General features: G+C 42.3%; 1 protein-coding gene across 8 annotated transcripts in view; it reads right to left on the bottom strand.

Moving 5' to 3' along the window:
- PKIB (cAMP-dependent protein kinase inhibitor beta) overlaps positions 1 to 16284 on the bottom strand; it is a 201764-nt gene that overhangs the window by 94492 nt on the left and 90988 nt on the right. For 3 of the 8 annotated variants that reach the window (XM_055311716.1, XM_055311724.1, XM_055311723.1), the window contains exon 1: positions 9687 to 9798. The exons of the other annotated variants lie outside the window; for them this stretch is intronic. The gene's annotated coding sequence lies outside the window, so the exon portion shown is untranslated. Of the gene's footprint in view, positions 1 to 9686; positions 9799 to 16284 lie in introns of those variants that run through there. 8 annotated transcript variants of the gene reach the window in all.

Genomic DNA, 16284 nt, shown 5'->3' with positions numbered 1-16284 from the left:
GGTAACAGAGGGTAGAGAAATAATGGTTTAGAGGTGAGATATGGATATATGGAGGGTGTGTGACCCACCTCCCCACCCTGAGATTCATGAACTATGGAATGATAAAGAGTCTCCAACAGAAAGAGCTCAGAGGAAGTGAGATACTAGCTCCAGGGCTAGGCAAAAAAGTGGAGGTAAAGAGGAGTTTACTGTGATTGAACAGGTGTTCCAGAAGGCAGGATCAAATGATTCTGAAGAACAAAAAGGAGAGATTAGGGCAAGGAGAGGTAGCACAAAGTATAATAAAGTTTCATGGCAGAGAGCAGACAAAAGATGAAAACAGAGATTTGAAGCATTAGAAAATGATGCTTTGCAGGGCTAAAAAATATTCTGTTCACCTTCTGAAAAGAAATTTTGCAAAATGTATCAAAAGTTTTTAAAAAGTGAACATGCTATGTTTCCAACTCTGTGTTTAGAAATTTATCCAAAGGAATTAATCAAATAGGTATATAAAGTATGTAAAAATTATGAACAAAGTTATTTAACTATCTTTCTGTTCATAAAACCAAACTTAGAGACATTCTACACATTTTTACTATAAGGGTTAGTCACAAATGTAATAGAACACGATGCAGACACTAAAAATATAATTTGTTAACTAAGAAACATATATTTAGATGATATATTAAGTGAGAAATAGGGTATATGTTACATCAAGTTTGTTTTTTAAAGCTACATATATGCAAAGGATTTTCTAATTCATGGTGGAAATATATGTAGAGCCTATTTTCTTCTTAATGCAATTCTGAAATTTGATTTTCACTGCAATGTATGTTATCTCAAAAACACTTTAAAAATTTTTAAGTTTAGGGCAGCGCGGGTGGCTCAGCAGTTTAGCACCGCCTTCGGCCCAGGGCATGATCGTGGAGTCCCGGGATCAAGTCCCACATCATGCTCCCTGCATGGAGCTTGCTTCTTCCTCTGCCTGTGTCTCTGCCTCTCTCTCTCTCTGCCTCTCTCTCTCTCTCTCTCTCTCTCTCTCTCTCTCTCTCTGTCTCTCATGAATAAATAAATAAAATCTTTTTAAAAATTTTTGAAGTTTAAAACTTATATTCAGTGGCAAACATCACCTGCTCTGGAAATAGCATGTAGAATAACTCATTAGAATGTAATGGGGGAGAGTTGACAAAAAAGATAAGATTGAGTAAGAATCTGACTCTTGGTGAAGAATTTACAAAAGCAAGCACATAACTGTTCTTGGAAAAATTGAATTCTACATTAGAACATTGCTAATATTTAAAGCAATGTATTTTAATGGATTGGGTATGTTTTTCTTTTGTTTTTTCATTTCTCAAAACAATGATTACCACAGGATGGAACAAAATTAGAATGTACCCATTTGGTAAATTGGAAAATTCTCTGTTTCATAACCTTAAGATCTGAAGTTCATCTAACCAAAAGTTATTTCATGGGTCACTTTACATAAGAATGAAAAATGCTAATTTTTTAAAAATTTGCAATAGGATACCATTATTAACATTAATATAAAGATAAAACCTTATAAATGTACCAAGGCTGGAACATACTCAGTATTGAATATTAAAGCTGAAATTTAAAAATCTTTAAATATTCTGAATTGCATGATGGCTTTATGATAAAAATATCTGAAAGTTAACAAATAAGGTAAGCCTTAACAATTTTTCTTAAGATAATTTGATGTTTTTATTTTTTTAAGATAATTTGATATGTTTTTAGATAAAACCTAAGCTGTGTTTTCAGTTTCAAGTGGATCATACTGAGACAAAACCAACAAAGTGAGGAACTGAATCCACTATTAAGACCAATAAAAATCACTGATAAATAATATAAAAAGTTTTCAACAAATTAGGATAAAATAGGATACTTATGTAAAGTCGGTAAAAATAAACATCTATGAGTAAAAAAGGTGCTTTGTTTCTCCTCGTTTTGCAGTTAAAACTGAAAGGTTTGTGTGTGCTTTCAAAGCATTCAAACTACAATCCAAAATATGGACTCCTCAGAGTTGGAACAACTTATTCTGGGTTTTACCTGAATCTTAATATTTTTTTTGGCAAAATTCCATAAACATCTCATCTCAGGGAGCTGACCCAGATCTACCCTATAAGGAAAATATGTCTCCCTTCCTCCTGAAAACCTGCTCCCACTCTTCCCTGAGGCAAACATAAAAACTGCACCCCCCACACTGTAGACTGGTCCCATTTCTGAAGTGTCAAATCCACTTGGTGCCAGTGAATGGAAAACCTGAAATGAGCTGGTGTAGACCACTCCTGGCTCGGTGGTATAGCACTTCGACTATGTCAGGATACAGTGGATGAACTGCCCACATGATCACATTGCTTTTTTGTAACCGTCCAACAACTAATACTGAGGAGGGGCAGGGGACAGGTGTCATGCTCAGCAGTGACTGTGAAGAATGTCCAATATGAAGAAGAAAAAAAAGAATGTCAACATGAGGGGGTGCCTGGCTGGTACATGTGATTCTTGATCTTGGGGTCATGAGTTCGAGCCCCACACTGGGTGTAGGACTTACATTAAAACAACAGTAATTAAAAAAAAAACTATCAAGTGGCTAATTTTAAGAGGATGAAAAATGAATAATCTATTAATGAATAAATAATTGTTTAAAAAAAAAGAATGCCCAATATGAGTGAATGAGCTAAGTAGAATGGTAGGCTGTGAATTTAGGCACCAATCAAATCTGGCTTTTTTATCTCAACTCCACCACTTTCTATTACATGGCTTTGAGTAGATGTTCTTTTCACCTACTTACTTAGAAAAGAGAGCCATAATATCAACTCCACAGGCTGGAGAATAAATGAAATATGTGAAAGCACCTAGTGTGGGCCTGGTTTGTTGCTCAGCAAATAGAAGTTTCCATTCCCCCGGGTGCCTGAGTGGCGAAGTCAGTTAAGTGCTGTTGTTGACTCTTGGTTTCACCTCAGGTTGTGATCTCAGGGTCCTGAGATTGAGCCCCACAGGAGCCTCAGAGCAGATTCCGCTTAAGACTCTTTCTCCCTCTTTGTCCGCCCCTCCCCACTGCACTCTCCCTCTTTCTCCCTCTAAGATAAATAAAATAAATCTTTAAAAAAGAAGGTTCCATTCCCTTAACATGTATGATCATTTCCACTGAAAGAAAAAGTAACTATGGTCCCTTAGAGAAATTTCAAGCTTCTGTTATAAATTGAAAAATACATGTTGAAGGCCCCCACTTTAGTTCTAATCCCATTACCTCCTTTGGAAATCAGCTCCATGAATTAATCCATTCTGTACCTTCAACCCCTCCCACACTAATCACTTCTTCAAGGCATCTGAAGAGAGAACCAAGTCTCTCCTTGGAACAATAACTAAAAATTAATTTGACCCTATGTCCTGACCCCCACTATCTATCCACCTTTTTCTTCCATCTTTCAGCTATAATCCTAGGATGAGTACTCAACACCTGACCCCATTCGCTTACTTTCCACTTCTTACCAATAAATTCTGGCTTCCACCTCCCAATCATAAAGCTATTTCTCTGACTTTCTACTTGTCAAATAAAAAATGTTTTCAGCCCTTCTCCTACTAGGTCATCTCATGACTATGACCTATTGATCATGCCACACATTTTGACATTCTACATACCCTTGTTGCTATGGCAATGCCCTTTCCAGCTCCTCTTTTCGGGCTCCCAGGAGAACTCACTTCCAGGTTTCCACTTCCTCCCACTTCCTTTTTCATTCCACGTACTTGCCTTAGGAGGTCTCATATTATATTTACCTCCTGGATACCAATGTCAACCAAATGTTGGATATCTTTACCTCTGATTCCTCTTTTACTCATCATCTTCCCCCATACCCACTATATTAGTTTCCTAGGGCTGCTATAACAAATTATCTTGGTTTCAGTGCCTTCAAACAACATGAATTTACTCCCACATATTTTGGGAGGCCAGCAATCCCAAATCAAGATCTCAGAAGGGTTGATTCTTTCTTGCTGGGACTCAGAAGAAGAATCTGTTGCATGACTCCCAGCTTCTGGTGGTGGCTGGCAAATCCCTTGCAGCTACATGACTCCAATCTCTGCCTCCATTGTCCTATGTTTGTCTTCCTCTATGTGATTTCCATCTCTGCGTCTTTTAAGGACAGCAGTTATATTGGGTGAAGGGCCCTTCTCCAGGATAAGCTCATCGTAACCAATTACAACCACAATGACCTTTCTAAATAAGGTCACATTCTGAGGACCAAAGAAGTACATGAATTTTGAGGAGACATCATCCAACCCAGTAAATCTGCCAAATCTGCCCTCATTCTTCTATTGCCTCAAACTTCAAGCCAAGAATCTGAGAAACACCCTTCACTCCCACCCTTCTCTAACTTCATATCCCACTTTATCAAGCCTGAGCATTTTCAGTTTCTAATATTTCTTGATCATCTCTAATTCTTTATCCCTAATCCCTAATTTACTCCTTAGCATCTCTTGCTTGGGCTACTACACCAAGTTACAAGAGTATCTATAGATACAAATACACAGTTTCATGGTATATTAGAAAGATGTAGAGGGTTTTTTTTTTAATTTTTGTTACTTCTCCTTTACTGCAATGAGCACAATTATGATAGATACCCTTCTTCAGGGATGTAGGAACTAAGAAGCAGACTGGTTTCTGTGAAAGCCTTGGACTTTATAACATCTTCTTTTGGCTTGATGGACTCTTTATAAGCCTTTAGAATGTGAAAAAAAATCCATCATATCTACAATCTAGCTATTTATTAGATTTCAAGGCCTCTTTGGGAAAGGCAGACAAGAAGGGTTTTTTATTTTTTTCAGTGTTTTGACATTTAATAGTGTATCTGGCTCCAGCGACTCCATGAGAGAAGCATTATTCTCATTTTTAAAATAAATAAACATAATAAACTAATATAACTGCATGAGTTGTAAGCCATCCTTAGCTATTTGTTGTATGCATACAACGGACACACATACACACACTGATTTTTAAAGTATTGTTTTTGGGGTGCCTGGGGGGCTCAGTTGGTTAAGCATCTGACTCTAGATTTTGGCTCAGATCCTGATATCAACGTCGTGAGATCAAGTCCCACATCAGGCTCCATGCTGAGCATGGAATCTGCTTAGGATTCTCTCTCCCTTTCCCTCTGCCCCTCCTCCGACTCGAACTTGCTCTCTTTCTTTCTCTTAAAAAAATTATTTTTCTTTTGAAAACAGAGATACATATATGTATTTTTTTCTTTTGAGACATATTAGCCCAGACAATAAAGATTAGTCTAGAAGTCTAGAAGTAGGGCTGCCTGGGTGGCTCAGTGGTTGAACATCTGCCTTTTGTTCAGGGCATGATCCTGGGGTCCTGGGATTGAGTCCCACATTGGGCTCCCTGCAGGGAATCTGCTTCTCCTTCTGCCTGTGTCTCTGCCTCTCTGTTGTATCTCTCATGAATATAGAAATAAAATCTTAAAAAAAAAGTCTAGAAAGTAAAGAATGTTATAGTCATTTAAGTAGACACATGTCTGGAAAGGCTACTTAAGGCTTCCCTGTCTTCCGTGGTTTAATTCCTGAAACTATCACACTGGAAATCAGTTTCCTCCTTTACTCCACCCAAAAAAAAATGAAAGCTTTAGAGTTAACCATTATGATTTCCATATTCCCAAATGGGGATTCCTTTACATCAACATGGTAGACATTAGGTCTTAGCAGGAAGTAGGGATCATGGTTAGGAGGAATTTAAGTGATAGAAAAAAATTAGCTCCATTTATTTTCCCTGTAAATGCTGCTAACATGTGTTCAAGCTCTCTTGGCTCCAGTCTACTTAAAGTGTCTCCATTTCCTTGACCCTCTTTGCACTCTGAGAAATCCTATTCTAATTGACCCAGGGTTCTAGGTGAGATTACCTCCTCCTGTTCACGAATATATACAAATCCAAATTATTTTATTCTCAGAACTTCTTTTCCAACTTAACATATGAACTCTTGGGACACCATCATATTTTGAAAATAGAAGTGACCGGAGGGCACAAATCCACTTTGACTTATAAAGCCCACAGCATGCACCATTCCTGGTCATCAAACTGCTTTTGCCATCGAGAGCTGAAATAAAGAGTGTATCTTACTTCAGTGAAAGGCAGATTGATTTCTCAAAATCAATTGTATTTCCAATAAAAAGAAAAGTAAGATTTTGGTTTTCTGAGTATGTTCAAATTCTTAACCTGGAATTCTTTTTATGTAATATTTTAACTGATAATGGCTTATAAAAAGTACATACAGCATATTAACATTTCTGAGACCCGCAAGATTCAGAAGTGCACTGTACTAATGGCAGAAGTTTTGTTTTACTTTGTTTTGCTCTGTTTTGTGGGGAGGGAGCACAGAAGGAGAGGGAGAGTCTTAAGCAGACTCATAGCTGAGTCCAGAGCCTGGTGTGGGGCTGGGTCTCACTTCGCTGAGATCATGACCTGAGTTGGAACCAACAGTTGGATGCTTAACCAACACCCTCCAGGTAGGTGTTTTAAAACAGGAATACAGAAGTCCTACATTTATCCTTAATATATGATTTTTGTACATATCACAAATCAATCATTGGCCTTAGATCCTTTAGATCTAAGAATAAAATATGTCTAATTATTATTTAAAAGAATTATTGGGCATCATGGTTAAGGAAGCTTATTTTATCAGAGGACTTATAGGATTTAACACAATTTTTTTAACACAATTAACATCTTGTATTGGAGGAATGGAAAACTACTGAATTTACTACCAAGCCATTCAAGTCTGAGTCTCATCAACGTTTAAAACACAATTTTCAAACTGCTTTCTTTTCCATTTTCAATGGACACTAAAAGAAATTTAGTCTTCATTAAGCCTGACTTACTCTCATTAAAGCATTAAAAAAACAAATTGGGGAGAAGTATGAATAGGCAGAGAAGTATGAAAAAACAGGACTTTTAGGGCAATGAAAACAGTCTGTAGATATTATAGTGGTGGATGACATTATACATTTGTCTAAATCTACAGAATGTACAAGAGTGAATCCTAAGGTAAACTATGGATTTTGAATGATTACAGTGTGTCAATGTAGGTTCATCCATTGTTGCGAAGGTGCCACTCTAGTGGGGGATTTTGATAATGGGGAAGGCTATGCTTGTCTGGGGCTCAGGGTATACCAGGAATCTCTATACCTTCCTTTCAATTTTGCTATGAATCTAAAAAATGCTCCCAAAAAATTATCTTTAAAATATTTTACTTCTGAGAAATACTTTTTCAAAATTACTTGAGCTTTAAATTTGAAAGGAAACAAAGCATTTCCCCTCCCAACCTCTCTGTACAAATATATCACATCATATGTGATCATTTAAGAAACATTTATTTCTCCAGAATTTTCTATATTTCATAAATCTATAACTTCTACATAAAAATCATTACACAATGCTCTTTCAAAGTTAAACATAAATTTATCATACAACCCTGTAATTCCACTGCTAAATACCTACCCAAGAGAAATGAAAACATATGTATCCACTAAGATCTGCATGTAAATGTCCTTAGCATCAAGATTCATAAGAGCCTCAAATGAAAACAACCCAAATGTCCATTCACTGATGAATACTGATGGAATGTGATATATCCATACAATGGAAAATCATTAAATAAAAAGGAATGAAATACTGCTACATGCTACAACACAGATGAATCTCAAAACCATTATGCAAAGTCAAAGGACCGGAGAACAAAAGACCACACATTGTCTGACTCCAGATGAAATGACCAGAAAAGGCCAATCTGTAGAGACTGAAAAGAGATTAAGCAGTTGCCTAAAGCTGGGAGTGAGCACAGAGATTAACTATAAATGGACATGAGGGATCTCCTGGGGGTGACGAAAATGTTCTAAAATTGAATTATGGTGATGCTTTTACAACTTGGTAACTTTTCCTTAAAAAAAAAAAAAATCACTGAAAGGGGTAAATTTCCAAATAAAAACTGACTAAAAGACGAGAAAAACTGTTTAACACAAATGAAATGGGGCACATTTTTAAATATCCTGCATAAAGTATTCCATTAGCCTCCAATATTTTGCTATAGAAACATATGGTGGAGACTAAAGTCAATCACTAAAGACCTACCCCCCCATCATATTTTGCTTCAAAACTGAATCATTTTGTCTTCCAAAACATGTTTTTAGAAAATAAACTCTTTTTGAGATAGCGTCAGCAGAGAGGCCCTGACCAGCATGGACCGTCTCAGCAGGAAACAAACAAGGTTTTTAAAATGCTGGCCTAACCAACCTGGACCCAGTATCTACCCCATTACAGTACTTTCTGCGAGCTTTCTGGCCATCACACCTCATTTTAATGACCCAAATTCTGAGCTTTCTGAATCCGAAATCCCAGAAGGATAGGATCAGATAGCCTATCATGTAGCATTAAATGTCACTATGAAACAAGGCATCTTGTAAAACGATAGAGTGGAGAGATGGGTTTTGAGTCCATCTACATGTGCACGAGGAGAGATGCGGGGCTCATAGTCGTTCTTACCCAGTTCTTCTTTGGTACCCAAACCGTTCAAGGGGTTTTTGATTATTTTCTACATGGATGTTTAGAGGGGGTCTTCCGCCCCGAATCTCCACTTTCCAGTCCTATAGAGTCTAACCCAGAACACCTGCAAGGTTGGGAATGAGGGGCAGGGAGAGGGGGGGAGTAGGTTGTTTTGGGGCTTTTGTGGAGGTTTTTAAGCGTGTTTCCCTCTCGCCCCGCTGGAGCGCTATGCAAAGGCACGGCGAGAGCTGGGGCGGGAGGGGGGGGGGGACGACACGGGGCGGGCCCGCGGGTGGCAGTCTCACTCCGCAGGCAGCGGGGGGGGGGGGGGGGCGCAGCGGGACAGCCTCCCCCGGCCCAGCCTCCCCGGGGGCCCAGCCTCCCCAGGGACCAGCCTCTCCAGCCTCTCCAGGGGGCCAGCCTCCCCGGGGAACTAGCCTCTCTGGCCTCCCAGGGGCCCAGCCTCCCCAGGGACCAGTCTCCCCAGGGGACCAGCCTCTCCAGTCTCCCCAGAGGACCAGTCTCCCTCGGGACCAGCCTCTCCAGGGACCAGCTTCTCCAGCCTCCCCAGGGCCCAGCCTCCTCGGGGGGCCCTTCCAGGCGCTTCCCCACGGGGCTGCGGCAGCGGCGACCGGGCCCCTCGCCGTCCGTGCCCCAGGCCCCTGGGAGCGCATCGCACCCGGCGGCCTCGGGGGCGGGGGTCCCGGGCTCCCGGGCAGCGTCCCGATCGCCGCGGGGACCCCCGGACCGTCCGCTCCAATCGGTCGCGTATTTTGGCAAAGAACCGGCGCGGCCGCGCGGGGGGCAGGGGGCGGGGGCCCCAGGCGCGGAGGCTCGGGCGCGGGCGGCCGCCGGGCGCGGGGAGCGCGCAGCCCCAGGGAGGCGGCGCGGCCGTGGAGCGCCACAGCTGCGGCCCCGCCGCTCCCCCGCCCCGAGCAGGTGGCCCGCCCGACCCCCGGCCCCTCCTGCCCCCCTGCCCCCCCCGCCCCTCCGGCCCCGGGCCCAGCGCCCCGTCCTCCCCGCAGGCACCTGGGCTCGCACCCCGGGCCCCGCTGCCAACTCCCCGCGCGGACCGAGCGGAAAGTTGCGCTCACGACGCCTCCCGGTCCTGCGCGACGCCCCGCACCAGCCCCGCGCTCCCCCCGAGACGTACCCGCGAGCTGCCCACCGAGCCGGGGTGGGGGATCCTAGCGCCGGGGTCGCCCGGCCTCCCCGCCGCCGAGCGATGCGGCGCGGGCTCCTCCGGCCCCGGGGACGCGGCCGCGTGTGAGCGGAGGAGCCGGGGCGCAGCCGGGAGCGGCCGCCGGGACCCGCCCCCCGCGCCGAGCGCTGCCTCCCCGCCCCGCCTCCGCCCCGGGCCGGGCCGGGCCCCGCGGTGTGCGCCCGCGGGGGCTCCGGGGGGCCTCCATCCCCGCGCCCCGGCCGAGGGCTGGTCGTGGGGGTCCGCCTCGTGCGCCCGCGGGGGCTCCGGGAGGGGGGCCCCCACATCCCCGCGCCCCGGCCGAGGGCTGGTCGTGGGGTCCGCCGCGCTCCCCGCCTGCGGCTCCCACCCCGGGGCCCGGGGTGCCGGCCGGAGCCTCGCTGCCCCCGCGCTTCGCAGGCGCCAGGACCGGGCGGCGGCGCGATGGACGCGCCCCGAGGGCTCAGGCTCCCCGAGGGCTCAGGCTCCCCGGGCCACGCGGCCGCCTTTAGACCTAACCGAGGCTGAGCGCGGAAGGTACGAGGCGCGGAGGCTTCTTATCTGCGCCCCGAGTTTGGGTCTGCGTGTTTATTAGCAGATCGTTTTTCACAGATTGGGAAGCAGCGTGCGGTGCTGCCAACTTTTGGACCCAGAGAAATAGACAACAGTGCATATCCAGTTTCATCTAAAGATTCTCACTAAGGAAAATGAGGTCCCTATTACTAGGGTTTTGTTGTGTCCCTTAAAAGTCCTATTAAGCGGATGACAATACTGCTGAAAAAACTAAAAAACTAACGTACAATTCTCTGCTTCCTGAGAAGGTGGTTTGTCCTCACCGAAGTCCTGGGATCACCTCTGTTTTCCTAAAAGTCATTTTTAGTGCTTGAAATCTTAACACCAATGCGGTCATTGATTCTGTGCTCTAGCTTCCTACCCCGGGGCCTATGGTACCTGCCTCTTCACATAGCCTTTTTAGGCAAAGACTAGGTGAGATATGAAAATATAATCAGGCAAATATTTAAAGTATCTACTAATGGTGCTACGATCAGGCCCTTTAAATTATTTACTATTCCTAACTCACAATGTAGTAATCATCACCGTTTTCACTTAATAAACTGAGGCCCAGCAAGGTGAGATGAAGTTTGAATGAAGTGAAATAGATAACAAGGCTGCAAATCAGTTTTTGAACATAGAACTTTCTGCCTTTAAGGTTGATCAACTTTTGAGGCACCTGGGTGGCTCAGTGGATTAACTGTCCAACTCTTGATTTCAGCTCAGGTCATGATCTCAGGATTGTGAGATCCAGACATGCATGGAGCCTGCTTAAGATTCTCTGCCTCTCCCCACCATCCCTCTTTCTCCCCCTTAAAAAAAAAAAAAAAAAGATTTACCTTTTTTTTTTAAGCCTACACTCTATTCATAAAGCTTGTTATTTTTCTAGAAGCCAACCTGTAAATTTTATTTTCTAAAACCACAGTTACTTGTGTGGTCATACAAATATTAATTAAAGAGATTGAGAGTTATTTTTAGTGTAACTTCAAAACTTACTATTTGACATTATCAAATATATTTGTATGTCAAATATATTCTAAATACTATTACTAAGGGAAATTTTTCTAAGCCCTATTTATTTTAGATAGCCTATCATAGAGAATGATACTTAAATGTTTATATATATGAGTTATACTATCATGATTGGATTTTTATGGTTCTGCAACTGTGTTCCTTATACTCACAAACTTTGTTTCGTAAAATCTGTACTTTTGGTTAGGTTTGATGAAATCTTTAGTCCTGACTGATATACTTTTAAATTATATATTAGAAATAATCAGAACCACTTGAATGTATGTTCTATGAACACTGTATCTTAAGTAGTTACAGTATAGGACACTGTATCTTTAGTAGCTTGTTTTTAAGCACAGAAAAAGTGCTTAAAAGCAGTTTTTAAATGACAAACTGTAATCTCATTTCCTTCAATTAAGACAAAATAATAACTTAAGAAAATACTATTTATAGAATGCTTTTGTCTACCTAGAGTGGATTGAGGATTTTTGGTAGTCTCTCACTTCTATCGGGAAAGTAAGGGATATGGTGTGATCAGGCAAACAGCCTAAAGGTTTGCAGTAACTGTTGTTAGGATTGGTAGAGAGAAGCTGACCATAAGCCCAAAGAAATACTTTTGATTCTAGGAATTTGGAAGTAGTAGTTGCACACCATTGTGTGTATTTGTATAAAAAAATATGATTCTCAATGCAGAAAGTTTAATCAATTTTGGTCTTTGGCCAAGTGATCTGATGGGAAGACAAGGAGAAAAGTTGGCTGCCTTTACTAAGAGAGTAGTTGAAGGATGGAGCAATGAGATTAATGTAATATGACATAGGAGAATAGGTGAAGACATTAATAAGGAGTGAAAAAGAAGTCAAGGAACTACAGCTATAAATCAAATGAGGGAGAGAGGAGAATAAGTTGTAGTCAAAATGAGACTTTTCTTGAAAGCTCTAGTGGTAGTGATGACATGGTTTACAGAAGAAAAGTGGGTGAGGTTGGCTGACATAGAATGAAGATAAAGAAACTGGAGACTAAGGTTCTGAAAAGGCTGTCCACATGGACAATGAAGCTACCAACAGTGATGAGAAGCCACAAGATAGAGGAGGAGTGGCTCAGATACCAAAGATTCCCATGAATGTGGTGGAATGATCTGGAACTGAGGGGCAGAAGGTACACATACAGGGAGTCAGAGGCTAAACAGATCAAGGGCTGGTCTAAGAATTGGTATGCCATTCAAAAGCAATACTGGGGAGCCACAAGGACGCCAGTGCCACCTCCTATGCTCCTAGGGAGTTAAAATAATGAGCATTTTACACTATTCTTAGAAGTAAGCTGATTTTCACAAAAGCAAGAAAATGGCTAAAGCATGGTGTGAATAAGTTATGAAGGTAGTGGGATTTGTCAGTATTCATCGAAGACTCCGCCAGGTCAGAGTGGATGACTTTAGGAGGCAGAGCTGGCCACAGGGTTATGCACCCTGTGTGGGAGCGTGGGGCTCTACTTCCGTGCTTGGCTTAGAGCTCCTCTCTTCTTGTCTTGAAATTCTGCATTTGCAAATGATCCCGTATTTCCATTGTCAGTAGTTCCCTCAAATTATGCAGCCAGTCCCATTTGGAGAAAGTGGAAAAATGGAAGCTTGGTGAAGCAAGAAGCAGTGCAGTCCCACTGAGGATTAATGTATGGCAGAGACTGAGCCAGGAGACTGTATTGTGACGGGACACAAGAATGGTGGAGGAAGGGGTGTGGCTGCGAGGTTTCAGATGACATCCAGTTTTGCTGTCTTCAGGGACAGGCTAGCTGCCCGCCAGGCAGGAGAGCCACACTGGAGTCCCCAGCAGCCTGCTTCAGGTTGCCATGGGCTAGTGGGCTCACTTCCTAGGGCTAGCGTCGTAACTTATCTCCACAGATCTGGTGACTTGAACCAGCAGAATTTTATTTTCTCACATTTCGGGAAGCCAGAGTTCAAAATCAGGATGTTGGCAGGACAGTGCTCCCTCTGAAGGCTGTAGGGGAGAATCCTTGCCTTCTCAGCTTTTGGTGGCTAAAGGTAATGATCAGTGCTCCTTGGCCTGCAGCTGCGTAACTCCAACCTCTGCCTCTATCTTCACATATTCTCTGTGTTTCTCCTCTGCAGTCTGTATCTTTCTCTTGTAAGATAGTCATCTGGGGAATCCTGGGTGGTTCAGCCGTTGAGCGCCTGCCTTTGGCCCAGGGCGTGATCCTGGAGTCCCAGGATACCTGCATGGAGCCTGCTTCTCCCTCTGCCTGTGTCTCTGCCTCTCTCTCTCTCTCTCTCTCTCTCTCTGTGTGTGTGTGTGTGTGTGTGTGTCATGAATAAATAAATAAAATCTTTAAAAAAAATAAGATAGTCATCTGATTTAGGATCCACCTGCTTAATCCTGGACCATGGCATCTGGAGCTCCTGATTTTAATTACATCTTCAAAGACTCTTTTCCCAAATCACAAGTACTGGGGTTAGGACTTAAACATATCTTTTTGGAGACGGACATTCAGTCCACTACAGTCAGGTTGCCTGAGGCCCCAAGAACAGCAGCCAGTCTAAATGACATTGGCAGCTGATAGCCTTTCAGGTCTATTTGAAAAGTCAACATATCTATAATAATGTGAAGCTTATCAATGTTTCTGAAGCTTTCCAACCATGAAATTTAATACATATGAAACCAGAAGATTAAAACTGCCTAGAGAGATTTTACATTCCTACGAGTGGCTATCTGTCCTTGCGGACAAAATGCACTGAGGAGAGAAATCATGTACTTGGGACAGTGTCCCAATTGGTCATAGAGAATTGAGCAAATGGTATCTTCCACTCCTCCTCTTCAGCCATCCTCCATTCTGGAGGACATATGTGGTCCCCTGGTACTAAAGGAGGCTCTACAGGATGACCACATTTCATCCCTCCCTGAAAATATGATATTTAGAAGGACTAAAAGAGTGACCTTGTGAATCTGTAGCAGAGGCTGAGCTAGCTTCCCAAACCATGATTTATAAAGAACAATCTTAAAAACTCTTAGAAAAGGAAGAAACAAATGTTGAAACTGATTCTGTGTTACCCCATGCTCCTCCTCCAGCTGACAGGGATTCTGAGAAATGGTTGAGTAGCTACCAAAGTCAAAAGGATGCCTCTTAAAAGGAGTTGCACTCTTCTGCTTAAAATAGAACAGGAGCCATAAATTCCATCAAAGGTTCCATCCATCATTTTCTGGGTGATAGCAGTGAGAAGATCCCAAGTTGTGGCAGTAGAGGGCTGAGATTTCTAGCAGGTTAGAGGAGCATCCATCTTTGGGTGACCTTGAAGGAAGTTGCCCTGAGACAGAGGTTGGATGACATAGTGGCATTTGGCAGAAGGGAGTGGAGCCTGAGGTGCACAGTAGTGACTCTGCTCCTATTGTATGCAAGAAATAATATCACAGACCCATATACATCAAGGGCTGGTAATCCATCCATCTGAGGCTATACAGTTGAAGCAGAGGGAAGAGGGGAGAGAGTGCTTTCATTTTAGTATTTAAAGTAGAAATCTCCTAAGAAAGTATTCCAAATTGTCATTACAGTCATATGTTTCCCTTGCTCCTAGTCAATGGAACATCATTTCACAAAGTAGCAGAGTATATGACAACAAACAAACATACACTGAAAAAAGGAAATCTTGAATTCTGATCCCAACTGGCAATGCCATTAATAGTGTTTATTCTTGGGTAGCCCGGGTGGCTCAGTGGTTTAGCGCCACTTTCGGCCCAAGGTGTGATCCTGGAGTTCCAGGATTGAATCCCACTTCAGGCTCCTTGCATGGAGCCTGCCTCTCCCTCTGCTTGTGTCTTTGCCTCTCTGTCTCTCTGTGTGTGTCTCTCATGAATAAATAAAATCTTCAAAAATAAAAATAGTGTTTATTTTCACTAAAATCAGTTTTCTCCAAAGGGAAACAGAAGGCATAAGATCAAAAGATTGTCCTGCTCTATAATTCCCTAAGAGTCTGAATTGGCTTTCTCATTCATTCCAAACTCAACATTTAGAACAACCATATGGACTCCTCTCCATCTCACTTCAATTCTTACCATTACCCAACACAAATCCTTTTCGCAGATAAGCTAGTCAACTTGCCAGTCCTTGTGACTGACGTTTGCACTCCGGCATTCATAATTGGTGTAGGGGATAAACTTCTTTTCACCACCTCCTACTCAGGCAATGCCATTTAATTTCTTCAAACTCCTGTTCACAAATAATCTATTTTTGGAGACCTATTGATGAATTTTTTCCACCTCTGATCATTTGCTCAAACAAATGCCATGTGTTTGGAAGAGTATAGCAATTTTAAATGAAAAGAAAAATAGTATTTTTCTTAAGTTTTTGGCATGTCCTTAAAACACTTTCGTGTGTATTAAATCTTTTTAATTATACTACAAGTTTCTTAGCAGGAAGCTTTTATATTCCATAATAGTGTTTTCCAACTTCATCCAGTAAATGAGAATGTTTTTATAAAAATGTAAATCCAGCCACACCTTTCAACTCAACCATGATTTTATACACACACGCACACACATTACAAACACCAATCATTCTTCTTCCTCTTTTCAGTATGATGACCTTTCCTCAGAATGTGGTGAATTACTTGCCCAAATTAGCATTATTTTTAACAACATATTTTAGAAATAGTTAAAACATTTTAATACACTTTTATATGAATTGTTTCTTTGTACATTCATAAAATCAGAGATCAAAGTTTAAGAATTTAAAAAATTAATTCAGAACTTCTAACACAAGGGATCTCAGCATCTCTAGAATTTTCTGTGTCTCTCATTTTTTTTTAAGTAGCTCTATACTTAGCGTGGGAGTTGAACTCATGACCCTGAAACCAGGAGTCACATGCTCTACCAACTGAGTCAGCCAAGTCCTCTTGAATTTTCTCTTATTATACATTTTATCAGAAGTTCATTAATATTTGCATGTTACCTATTATATTATTAATAGTAAATGTTATTTATTACGGCCCTGAATGACTCAATAACTG

The sequence above is a fragment of the Nyctereutes procyonoides genome, unplaced genomic scaffold, assembly GCF_905146905.1.
Source record: "Nyctereutes procyonoides isolate TBG_1078 unplaced genomic scaffold, NYPRO_anot_genome, whole genome shotgun sequence".
Lineage (NCBI taxonomy): Eukaryota > Metazoa > Chordata > Mammalia > Carnivora > Canidae > Nyctereutes > Nyctereutes procyonoides.
The sequence above is the reverse complement of the archived record's forward strand: the minus strand, read 5'-3'. Positions and strand labels throughout refer to the sequence as shown.